This window comes from Takifugu rubripes, chromosome 4 (genome assembly GCF_901000725.2).
Source record: "Takifugu rubripes chromosome 4, fTakRub1.2, whole genome shotgun sequence".
NCBI lineage: Eukaryota > Metazoa > Chordata > Actinopteri > Tetraodontiformes > Tetraodontidae > Takifugu > Takifugu rubripes.
The window spans coordinates 16,298,683-16,309,489 of record NC_042288.1 but is presented as its reverse complement, the minus strand read 5'-3'; positions in this window follow the sequence as shown (position 1 = coordinate 16,309,489).

Sequence of the window (10,807 nt, the reverse complement as noted above, 5' to 3'; positions counted from 1 at the left end):
CTAAAAAGACAATTACAGTACAGAGTGAAAGTGAGGTTGCCAATTACATAGAGAACATACAAACTGGAATGAGAATGAACTTTAAATGAATGACTGGAACCCTTAAACACCTGATTTACACCTGATAATAATATATATGGTAATATATAAGGGAATGGAATGAAAATGGATTTAAAAGTCTAAATATTGCATTTTAATATTGGAATTAATAACAGACAAACAAAAATACATGTTCACCAACAAATATTCTACCTTTTCATTCAGGTAAGGGACAAGAAAAATAACTGGTTTATGTATCTAACAACACATCATTCAAAAGAACATTAACACAATTCTTTTTGATCAGAAAGGCTGGTCATTTTCCAGACCTGCGCCACATCAGTGTCATGCTAGAACTGTCATCTACCAAGGGTTAGGGTTAGGGTTAGCTGTTCGTGTTGGGTTAGGGTTAGGGTTAGCTGTTCGTGTTGGGTTAGGGTTAGGGTTAGCTGTTTGTGTTGGGTTAGGGTTAGGGTTAGCTGTTCGTGTTGGGTGAGGGTTAGGGTTAGCTGTTCGTGTTGGGTTAGGGTTAGGGTTAGCTGTTCGTGTTGGGTTAGGGTTAGGGTTAGCTGTTCGTGTTGGGTTAGGGTTGGGGTTAGCTGTTCGTGTTGGGTTAGGGTTGGGGTTAGCTGTTCGTGTTGGGTTAGGGTTAGGGTTAGGGTTAGCTGTTCGTGTTGGGTTAGGGTTAGGGTTAGCTGTTCGTGTTGGGTTAGGGTTAGCTGTTCGTGTTGGGTTAGGGTTAGGGTTAGCTGTTCGTGTTGGGTTAGGGTTAGCTGTTCGTGTTGGGTGAGGGTTAGGGTTAGGGTTAGCTGTTCGTGTTGGGTTAGGGTTAGGGTTAGGGTTAGCTGTTCGTGTTGGGTTAGGGTTAGGGTTAGCTGTTCGTGTTGGGTTAGGGTTAGGGTTAGCTGTTCGTGTTGGGTTAGGGTTAGGGTTAGCTGTTCGTGTTGGGTGAGGGTTAGGGTTAGGGTTAGCTGTTCGTGTTGGGTGAGGGTTAGGGTTAGGGTTAGCTGTTCGTGTTGGGTTAGGGTTAGGGTTAGCTGTTCGTGTTGGGTTAGGGTTAGGGTTAGGGTTAGCTGTTCGTGTTGGGTTAGGGTTAGCTGTTCGTGTTGGGTTAGGGTTGGGGTTAGCTGTTCGTGTTGGGTTAGGGTTAGGGTTAGCTGTTCGTGTTGGGTTAGGGTTAGGGTTAGCTGTTCGTGTTGGGTGAGGGTTAGGGTTAGGGTTAGCTGTTCGTGTTGGGTGAGGGTTAGGGTTAGGGTTAGCTGTTCGTGTTGGGTGAGGGTTAGGGTTAGGGTTAGCTGTTCGTGTTGGGTTAGGGTTAGGGTTAGGGTTAGCTGTTCGTGTTGGGTGAGGGTTAGGGTTAGCTGTTCGTGTTGGGTTAGGGTTAGGGTTAGCTGTTCGTGTTGGGTTAGGGTTAGGGTTAGCTGTTCGTGTTGGGTTAGGGTTAGGGTTAGCTGTTCGTGTTGGCCAAGCAGGGCCCCGACCAGACGGAGCATGCTGCATGTCTGCAGGATCCATTGGCCAGTTTGTTCTGTGAAGCCACTGACAAGCAGGCACAGAGCGAACCCCAAAACACAATCACGGGAGATTCAAGCCGGTTCTTGGAGCATTACAAAAGCAGGTAGGTTTCAAAAAATAAGTTCACTGCTGCACTGAACAAAGGATGGGGTCGGCACAGGACTCGCCTCGAACAGAACTGAGCAGGGACCGGTGACGTAGGTTTCACAACGAACTGGCACCAAACAACAAGAGGAAGAGACCGGATTTTAACCAGCAGATGAGGTCACAGCTCCGCCCAAGCCACAGCTCCGCCCATGCCACAGCCCCGCCCAGGCCACAGCTCCGCCCAGGTCACAGCTCCGCCCAGGTCACAGCTCCGGCACCAAACAACAAGAGGAAGAGACCGGATTTTAACCAGCAGATGAGGTCACAGCTCCGCCCAAGCCACAGCTCCGCCCAGGTCACAGCTCCACCCAGGTCAAAGCTCCGCCCAGGTCACAGCTCTGTCCAGGTCATAGCTCCGCCCAGGTCAAAGCTCCGCCCAGGTCACAGCTATGTCCAGGTCATAGCTCCGCCCAGGTCAAAGCTCCGCCCAGGCCACAGCTCCACCCAGGTCACAGCTCCGTCCAGGTCAAAGCTCCACCCAGGTCACAGCTCTGCCTAGGTCAAAGCTCCGCCCAGGTCACAGCTCTGCCCAGGTCAAAGCTCCGCCCAGGCCACAGCTCCGCCCAGGTCACAGCTCTGTCCAGGTCAAAGCTCTGTCCAGGTCAAAGCTCCGCCCAGGTCACAGCTCTGTCCAGGTCAAAGCTCTGTCCAGGTCAAAGCTCCGTCCAGGTCACAGCTCTGTCCAGGTCAAAGTTCCACCCAGGTCACAGCTCTGTCCAGGTCACAGCTCTGTCCAGGTCAAAGCTCCACCACTTCACAGCTCTGTCCAGGTCAAAGCTCTGTCCAGGCCACAGCTCCGCCCAGGTCACAGCTCTGTCCAGGTCAAAGCTCTGTCCAGGTCAAAGCTCTGTCCAGGTCAAAGCTCCGCCACTTCACAGCTCTGTCCAGGTCAAAGCTCTGTCCAGGTCAAAGCTCCGCCCAGGTCACAGCTCTGTCCAGGTCAAAGCTCTGTCCAGGTCAAAGCTCTGTCCAGGTCAAAGCTCCGCCACTTCACAGCTCTGTCCAGGCCACAGCTCCGCCCAGGTCACAGCTCTGTCCAGGTCAAAGCTCCGCCCATTCTTGTCAGACAGAAATGCTAAAAAAACTGAAAAAAATTGTTTGTTTTCTGCAATTAGTACCAGTGAATTCCAGTTTACTGTCCAACTTTGTGTTGGTTTCAACTCACTTTCCCACTGCTGTTGAGGAAAATGGCTAATCCTTCCTCACTTGTTTGCTCTCCATTCAGTCAGAGATGAAGTGCAATTTTCCTTTCCGATTAGGATTAGGGTTAGTGTTAGGGTTAGTGTTAGGGTTAGGGTTAGGGTTAGTGTTAGTGTCAGGGTTAGTGTTAGTGTTAGGGTTAGTGTTAGGGTTAGGGTTAGTGTTAGTGTTAGGGTTAGGGTTAGTGTTAGTGTCAGGGTTAGGGTTAGGGTTAGTGTTAGGTTAGGTTAGGGTTAGGGTTAGTGTTAGGGTTAGGGTTAGTGTTAGGTTAGGTTAGGGTTAGTGTTAGTGTCAGGGTTAGGGTTAGTGTTAGGTTAGGTTAGGGTTAGGGTTAGTGTTAGGGTTAGGGTTAGTGTCAGGGTTAGGGTTAGGGTTAGTGTTAGTGTTAGTGTCAGGGTTAGGTTAGGTTAGGTTAGGGTTAGGGTTAGTGTTAGGTTAGGGTTAGGGTTAGGTTAGGGTTAGGGTTAGTGTTAGTGTTAGGGTTAGTGTTAGTGTCAGGGTTAGGGTTAGTGTTAGGGTTAGGGTTAGTGTTAGGGTTAGTGTTAGGGTTAGGGTTAGTGTTAGTGTCAGGGTTAGGTTAGGGTTAGGGTTAGGGTTAGGTTAGGGTTAGGTTAGGGAAAGGGTTAGGGTTAGGGTTAGAGTTAGTGTTAGGGTTAGTGTTAGGGTTAGGTTAGGGTTAGGGTTAGGTTAGGGTTAGGTTAGGGAAAGGGTTAGTGTTAGGTTAGGTTAGGGTTAGGGTTAGGGTTAGTGTTAGGGTTAGGGTTAGGGTTAGTGTCAGGGTTAGGGTTAGGGTTAGTGTTAGTGTTAGTGTCAGGGTTAGGTTAGGTTAGGTTAGGTTAGGGTTAGGGTTAGTGTTAGGTTAGGGTTAGGGTTAGGTTAGGGTTAGGGTTAGTGTTAGTGTTAGGGTTAGTGTTAGTGTCAGGGTTAGGGTTAGTGTTAGGGTTAGGGTTAGGGTTAGGGTTAGGGTTAGTGTTAGGGTTAGTGTCAGGGTTAGGTTAGGGTTAGGGTTAGGTTAGGGTTAGGTTAGGGAAAGGGTTAGGGTTGGGTTAGGGTTAGGATTCAGGGTTTGGGATAAAACTTTTTTTGCACTGGCCTACTGATCGGGAAAGCAGGGGAGTGCGGAGGGTGAGGGCCCCCCCGGGGGGGGAAGCTATTAGCCAGGGCTCGAGAAGTTCCGGACAGGATAGGGGAGAGAGTTGGATCGCCCAGTTAGAGAAGACTTTGGTGGAATGGCAAGTAGATATGTGGTAGGATTGACCTAGGGGTTGGGGCAAGAATTAGGGTTGGGGTTAGGGTTAGGGTTGGGGGGAAGGTAGGGTTAGGGTTAGGGAGAGGGTTAGGGTTAGGGTTGGGGTTAGGGTTAGGGTTGGGGTTAGGGGGTTGGGGTTAGGGTTAGGGTTGGGGTTAGGGTTAGGGTTAGGGTTAGGGTTGGGGGGAAGGTAGGGTTAGGGTTAGGGAGAGGGTTAGGGTTGGGGTTGGGGTTAGGGTTGGGGTTAGGGGTTGGGGTTAGGGGTTGGGGTTAGGGTTAGGGTTAGGGTTAGGGGTTGGGGTTAGGGGTTGGGGTTGGGGGTTGGGTTAGGGTTGGGGTTAGGGTTAGGGTTAGGGTTAGGGTTGGGGTTGGGGTTGGGGGGAAGGTAGGGTTGGGGTTAGGGGTTGGGGTTAGGGGTTGGGGGTTGGGGTTAGGGGTTGGGGTTAGGGGTTGGGGTTAGGGGTTGGGGTTAGGGTTGGAGATGGAGATGGAGATGGAGATTGGGTTGGGGTTGGGTTTGAGATTAGAATCTGTGCTCAGTGCAAAATTAAATTACGGGGGTTTCAGGAAGAAGTTGTCCGCGCCAGCTAGCAAATATGAGTCTTGCTGTATAGGGGGTCCAAGTGATGTTGTCTTTTTCTGTAATGAAGAGGTGGTTTGGGATTTCCGGCAGTGTTTTGTAATGTGTTGTCATGGTTTCGTTGATAAGTTCCAAATTGTCCTGTTGTGTCTGTGTTAACTGGGATGAGTAGTTGAGGATGGGAAAGTAGGCTGCTGCATTGGGAAAGGTCCGCTTAGCAGCACGGAATAATCTCCTTAGTTGCTTGATTGTGGTTTTGCTTGGGTCCTGGTCTCTGTTGTTAATGCCTATGGCAAAGATTACGATCTCGGTATTCGGGTTGGGGGGGGAATTTTCACAGACTTTGAGGAAATGGTAAGCATTTGCTCCGGGGTAGCTGTCTATTTGTATGTCTGGGTTGGTGTGTACGGGGAAGTGGTCAACGTTGGAGTCGCCCAGGATGAGGAAACTTGAATTGCTTTTGAAGACCCAGTCCTGGATTTTGTGGTTGGGTCTAGCTAAATGGTAATTTGGCCTAAAGGTGGGAAGTGTTGAGGGTTGAGACGGGCTAGGAAATACAGATGGCCAACCGTCACTTGGCTCTGGAGAAGTAACTGGAGGGGATGAGGGGAACAGAGGGGAAGAAGGGTAAGTTAGGTTTGGGTCAATGGGTGTGCTGGTGCTCTGGGGCTGATGAGCCAACAATGCAGACTCCCCCGATGTTTGTGGGGAGGTAGGAGGCTCAGATAGGGTGGTCTGGCAGTCAGCATCGACTTTTGGCACCCTGGTCATCATTTTGGCCTGCTTCGGCCTGCATTGTGATGGGATCCCTAGCTCAGTCAGATCCACCTGGGCACCAGCGGAAGGTAGCTGTGGGGAAGAGGGGAGGATCTTGTCTGGGAGAGAGACAGAGACATTGGAGTGAAAACTATGTGTGATTAAATTGTGATCCTGTATGGTCGGCTGGGTGATGGGGGTGGTGGGTATCTGCAGCTATTGTGGGTATCTTGGGTGTGGTGGAAATAATTTTACCAGGTTGTTCAGTAGTGAGGGAACTTGTAGGGGGGACGGGTACAATGGCAGGAACTGGGTCTTCCTTGGGTGGAGGAGGCCCCCCGGTGACCCGCCTGGCCGTAAGGTTTAGGGTGGATGGGTCCGGAGAATCGTTCTGGGAGAGTTCTGAAGGTGATGTCAGTGTGTCGGGAGGGATCTTAGGACGTGATGTAAGTTGCGGGGTGAATAGTGGAAAGAAGGCCGGTGTTTTCCTGGGGCCTTTAATGACTGTGTGGGTGGATGACGTTGCTATTTCAACAGTGTGTGGAGGGTGATGTGAAGGAGTTGGTCGTGGTGAGAGGTTTTCTTCAACCACTTCCGGGATGGTGGCTAAGGCATGGGTTGATGAGTTGTTGGTTGTAGCTTGGGGTTGTAGAGAAGTGGTGATGATGGTTGCTTCTTGGCTGTCCTGGCAAAGTGTATGGAATGTTTCTAATGAGGTGGCCGTGAGTCTTGGGCCATAGCGTTTATGGGCCCAACCGGTGGCTATTTGGGCTGCTATTGTGTTAAAAGGTGATAGAGATATGGACCTGATTGTGTTTGCGTAATGTTGATGGAGTATAGAAATGGTGTTTTTCATCCACTGGTTAGTGTTTTCCTGGATCTTGTTGCGTGTGTCTATTGTTGGAGTGGAAGGTTTGATGAAGTCTGTGAGTCTATGTACTTGTCTATTCATACCTAACGGGAGTGTGTCAGTAGTGAGTGCAATGTCCATGATTTCTTTGTGATGTATTGCTTGTATCAGTTTGAAATATTGTTTGCTAGTGTGTCTAGTGTCTGGGTCTGGTGGGTGATTGAGTGGGATGGGGTGTGTTGGGCGTTGTGTTCTGTCCTGTGGTGTCATGGAGAGGGATGTATTGTGTGTGTACCTGTATGTGAAGGTGGAGCCATTCTCAGGTCCATCCCTGTGTGTAGATGCTGTCCTGTGTGAATAAAACATGTGGTGGAGGGCTCTTACCTGCTGATGCTGGTGTTTGTAGCTTTCTTCCCAGGTTCGATCTTTTCGTTTTCGACGTGGGTGGGTGTCCTTGGTTTGCTTTGAGTTCCTAGGATCTTGGTTCAGTCCTAGTTGCCGTCGTTAATCTGTTTATAGTCCGCTGGAATAAAACTTCCAAAACAATTAGTGGCGCCACTTGGAGTTTAAAAATGTTTCCAGGGGAGTCATTTAATCGATCCTGGGCTGGCAGAGCCCCCCACCATTGGATTAAAAGTATCTTTATTTCAATTTCAAGGTTTTAAAAGCCAATAAGGGTTAAAAGCTTCCGTAAAACAGTCTAGAAAATTTCTGTTAAAAGCAAGTTAAAAGCTGGTCCAATTAACGTAAAAAGGACAGCAGAGCTAACACACAGAGGTGGAAAATCCCGACGTTTCGCAAATGTGTTGCTTCATCAGGGGAGAAGCCTGAGAATGGCTCCCGTGTCTGTATATAAGGTGTTGAGGGAGGGTGAGTCCCTCCCCCCGGCTGGGATAGGGTAGTAAGGGGGGTCTGTGGAGACTTTCGGAGGGAAAAAGTGTCGTGGGTTCTGGTTGGGCGTTATGATTTGAATTCTGGAGGGAGAGTGACTGATTGGATAAATGGGTGGGAGGTGTGTTGGGGAGAGTTCCTGTGTGGTAATAGGTGTTTTACAGCACAAAGCCAAGATGATTAGCTCAGCCGGATAACCGTCGGCTGCCAAGCGGGCGAAGCCGGTTCAAGACCAGACGAGCCCGCCAGGGGCCCCTCCACCCAAACAGTTTCCTCGGACGGTCTGTCTTTTAGGTCTCACCACAAGTCCCCAGTGAGTTTTAAAGTCCAAATTTGGACTGTGAACTACCGATCAGTGGCACGGGCATGGTTAGGGTTGGGTTAGGGTTAGGATTCAGGGTTTGGGATAAAACTTTTTTTGCACTGGCCTACTGATCGGGAAAGCAGGGGAGTGCGGAGGGTGAGGGCCCCCCCGGGGGGGGAAGCTATTAGCCAGGGCTCGAGAAGTTCCGGACAGGATAGGGGAGAGAGTTGGATCGCCCAGTTAGAGAAGACTTTGGTGGAATGGCAAGTAGATATGTGGTAGGATTGACCTAGGGGTTGGGGCAAGAATTAGGGTTGGGGTTAGGGTTAGGGTTGGGGGGAAGGTAGGGTTAGGGTTAGGGAGAGGGTTAGGGTTAGGGTTGGGGTTAGGGTTAGGGTTGGGGTTAGGGGTTGGGGTTAGGGTTAGGGTTGGGGTTAGGGTTAGGGTTAGGGTTAGGGTTGGGGGGAAGGTAGGGTTAGGGTTAGGGAGAGGGTTAGGGTTGGGGTTGGGGTTAGGGTTGGGGTTAGGGGTTGGGGTTAGGGGTTGGGGTTAGGGTTAGGGTTAGGGTTAGGGGTTGGGGTTAGGGGTTGGGGTTGGGGGTTGGGTTAGGGTTGGGGTTAGGGTTAGGGTTAGGGTTAGGGTTGGGGTTGGGGTTGGGGGGAAGGTAGGGTTGGGGTTAGGGGTTGGGGTTAGGGGTTGGGGTTAGGGGTTGGGGTTAGGGGTTGGGGTTAGGGGTTGGGGTTAGGGTTGGAGATGGAGATGGAGATGGAGATTGGGTTGGGGTTGGGTTTGAGATTAGAATCTGTGCTCAGTGCAAAATTAAATTACGGGGGTTTCAGGAAGAAGTTGTCCGCGCCAGCTAGCAAATATGAGTCTTGCTGTATAGGGGGTCCAAGTGATGTTGTCTTTTTCTGTAATGAAGAGGTGGTTTGGGATTTCCGGCAGTGTTTTGTAATGTGTTGTCATGGTTTCGTTGATAAGTTCCAAATTGTCCTGTTGTGTCTGTGTTAACTGGGATGAGTAGTTGAGGATGGGAAAGTAGGCTGCTGCATTGGGAAAGGTCCGCTTAGCAGCACGGAATAATCTCCTTAGTTGCTTGATTGTGGTTTTGCTTGGGTCCTGGTCTCTGTTGTTAATGCCTATGGCAAAGATTACGATCTCGGTATTCGGGTTGGGGGGGGAATTTTCACAGACTTTGAGGAAATGGTAAGCATTTGCTCCGGGGTAGCTGTCTATTTGTATGTCTGGGTTGGTGTGTACGGGGAAGTGGTCAACGTTGGAGTCGCCCAGGATGAGGAAACTTGAATTGCTTTTGAAGACCCAGTCCTGGATTTTGTGGTTGGGTCTAGCTAAATGGTAATTTGGCCTAAAGGTGGGAAGTGTTGAGGGTTGAGACGGGCTAGGAAATACAGATGGCCAACCGTCACTTGGCTCTGGAGAAGTAACTGGAGGGGATGAGGGGAACAGAGGGGAAGAAGGGTAAGTTAGGTTTGGGTCAATGGGTGTGCTGGTGCTCTGGGGCTGATGAGCCAACAATGCAGACTCCCCCGATGTTTGTGGGGAGGTAGGAGGCTCAGATAGGGTGGTCTGGCAGTCAGCATCGACTTTTGGCACCCTGGTCATCATTTTGGCCTGCTTCGGCCTGCATTGTGATGGGATCCCTAGCTCAGTCAGATCCACCTGGGCACCAGCGGAAGGTAGCTGTGGGGAAGAGGGGAGGATCTTGTCTGGGAGAGAGACAGAGACATTGGAGTGAAAACTATGTGTGATTAAATTGTGATCCTGTATGGTCGGCTGGGTGATGGGGTGGTGGGTATCTGCAGCTATTGTGGGTATCTTGGGTGTGGTGGAAATAATTTTACCAGGTTGTTCAGTAGTGAGGGAACTTGTAGGGGGGACGGGTACAATGGCAGGAACTGGGTCTTCCTTGGGTGGAGGAGGCCCCCCGGTGACCCGCCTGGCCGTAAGGTTTAGGGTGGATGGGTCCGGAGAATCGTTCTGGGAGAGTTCTGAAGGTGATGTCAGTGTGTCGGGAGGGATCTTAGGACGTGATGTAAGTTGCGGGGTGAATAGTGGAAAGAAGGCCGGTGTTTTCCTGGGGCCTTTAATGACTGTGTGGGTGGATGACGTTGCTATTTCAACAGTGTGTGGAGGGTGATGTGAAGGAGTTGGTCGTGGTGAGAGGTTTTCTTCAACCACTTCCGGGATGGTGGCTAAGGCATGGGTTGATGAGTTGTTGGTTGTAGCTTGGGGTTGTAGAGAAGTGGTGATGATGGTTGCTTCTTGGCTGTCCTGGCAAAGTGTATGGAATGTTTCTAATGAGGTGGCCGTGAGTCTTGGGCCATAGCGTTTATGGGCCCAACCGGTGGCTATTTGGGCTGCTATTGTGTTAAAAGGTGATAGAGATATGGACCTGATTGTGTTTGCGTAATGTTGATGGAGTATAGAAATGGTGTTTTTCATCCACTGGTTAGTGTTTTCCTGGATCTTGTTGCGTGTGTCTATTGTTGGAGTGGAAGGTTTGATGAAGTCTGTGAGTCTATGTACTTGTCTATTCATACCTAACGGGAGTGTGTCAGTAGTGAGTGCAATGTCCATGATTTCTTTGTGATGTATTGCTTGTATCAGTTTGAAATATTGTTTGCTAGTGTGTCTAGTGTCTGGGTCTGGTGGGTGATTGAGTGGGATGGGGTGTGTTGGGCGTTGTGTTCTGTCCTGTGGTGTCATGGAGAGGGATGTATTGTGTGTGTACCTGTATGTGAAGGTGGAGCCATTCTCAGGTCCATCCCTGTGTGTAGATGCTGTCCTGTGTGAATAAAACATGTGGTGGAGGGCTCTTACCTGCTGATGCTGGTGTTTGTAGCTTTCTTCCCAGGTTCGATCTTTTCGTTTTCGACGTGGGTGGGTGTCCTTGGTTTGCTTTGAGTTCCTAGGATCTTGGTTCAGTCCTAGTTGCCGTCGTTAATCTGTTTATAGTCCGCTGGAATAAAACTTCCAAAACAATTAGTGGCGCCACTTGGAGTTTAAAAATGTTTCCAGGGGAGTCATTTAATCGATCCTGGGCTGGCAGAGCCCCCCACCATTGGATTAAAAGTATCTTTATTTCAATTTCAAGGTTTTAAAAGCCAATAAGGGTTAAAAGCTTCCGTAAAACAGTCTAGAAAATTTCTGTTAAAAGCAAGTTAAAAGCTGGTCCAATTAACGTAAAAAGGACAGCAGAGCTAACACACAGAGGTGGAAAATCCCGACGTTTCGCAAATGTGTTGCTTCATCAGG